Genomic DNA, 1,434 nt, shown 5'->3' with positions numbered 1-1,434 from the left:
AATGCAAAATCACGAGCAATCAAAAAGGGCTCAGTAAATGTCCAAGAACTAAAAAATCCAACCTCAAAGGTTTTCAGTAGCAGAGTTCAGAAAAAGGTCCAGACACAAAAAATCAAAAATCAAGAGTTCCAGAATCAGAGTTCAGATAAACGTCCAAAAAATAAGAATCTCAGAATCAAAAACTTACAGTCAAGGTGTAGGCTCAGGACAAACAGATGAAGAAACACAAAATGAGCAAGGTATAAGTAGGGCAGGTAATCAGAGTGATACAATGAGCAGCAGGGTCAACAATAATTGAATCAAACAGAACAGGTGGCAAGAATGGGGCGGGGAGAGCTGTCAAGGCAAGAGCACATGGCAAATTCAAAACAAACACAGAGTAAAGCATGATCAGGCCAGTAGGGGGGGTAACGTAAACAATGAGTCCAGAGGCAGTCCTGACACCCTCACCATCGCTGTCGCTGTCAGAAATCTGTAAAACACACAATTTACAGTCTAAAGTTCGCCGTCCGTGCTGGCTGTAACTTATCCAAATACTGCTACTTTATACAGCAGGCACATATTAACTGACCAAGTTGCTCTCCATGACAAAAGTGCTATGGGCTACTGTGACAGGTAAACAAGAAACAACAGGTTAACAACACTTGACAAACCGCTGCGGTTCCCTTCCGTTTGGGATCCATATTACCAAGTTCTCTTGAACTTAACTGCATTGAAAGCCGTGAAAGTGAAAGTCCATTGAGAAACTCCCATTGTCATTGTGACACAGCACACAAGTGAACACTGCACACAACGAAATTGCATTTTATGCCTCACCCGTGCAAGGGGGCAGCCCTCAGTGGTGCCCCATGGGGAGCAGTGCGGTGGGACGGTACCATGCTCAGGGTACCTCAGTCATGGAGGAGGATGGGGGAGAGCACTGGTTGATTACTCCCCCCACCAACCTGGCGGGTCGGGAGTCGAACCGGCAACCTCTGGGATGCAAGTCTGACGCCCTAACCGCTCACCCATGACTGCCCTATTGTTATAAGAATATGGCTATGACAGCCTTAAATAGCAGGTTAAAATATGGTCATTGACATTTTGGTGACAACAAGGTCATAACTCTGTATAGCAATGAGGTCCTAACAGAGGCTCTGCATGAAAGTGTTTTTAAAGATTAAAAGACGTTTTAAAAGTGACTATCCTTTGAAACATACCTGCACAAAATCAACCAGAAAAGACATCTCAGATTTTACACTGCAGCGGCTTCGGAGGCAGAAGATGTGTGAGAACTGTGTAGCACTTTTCATCTGAAAATGAGAGCAGAAAATTGTACAGCAGTACTTAAATTTCACATTTACCAAAGTCTCTGTGTTATAACAATAACATATAGTAACATATTTATCACAATTGCATACAATACAACAATAAGAAAAATAATCGGAAAAAAAA

General features: G+C 42.7%; 1 long non-coding RNA gene across 2 annotated transcripts in view; it reads right to left on the bottom strand.

Annotated features, from left to right (window-relative positions):
* Positions 1-443: 443 nt before the first annotated feature.
* LOC134444718 (uncharacterized) overlaps positions 444-1,434 on the bottom strand; it is a 2,350-nt gene continuing 1,359 nt past the window's right edge. Inside the window, exons 3-4 of one of the 2 annotated variants that reach the window (XR_010034079.1) lie at positions 1,200-1,292; positions 444-472 (exon numbers count right to left, since the gene is read on the bottom strand). This is a non-coding gene — a long non-coding RNA (uncharacterized LOC134444718). Of the gene's footprint in view, positions 473-1,068; positions 1,293-1,434 lie in introns of those variants that run through there. The other variant, XR_010034078.1, reaches the window with a different exon arrangement.

Source organism: Engraulis encrasicolus, unplaced genomic scaffold (genome assembly GCF_034702125.1).
Source record: "Engraulis encrasicolus isolate BLACKSEA-1 unplaced genomic scaffold, IST_EnEncr_1.0 scaffold_68_np1212, whole genome shotgun sequence".
NCBI lineage: Eukaryota > Metazoa > Chordata > Actinopteri > Clupeiformes > Engraulidae > Engraulis > Engraulis encrasicolus.
This window is presented reverse-complemented; position numbering and strand designations above follow the sequence as displayed.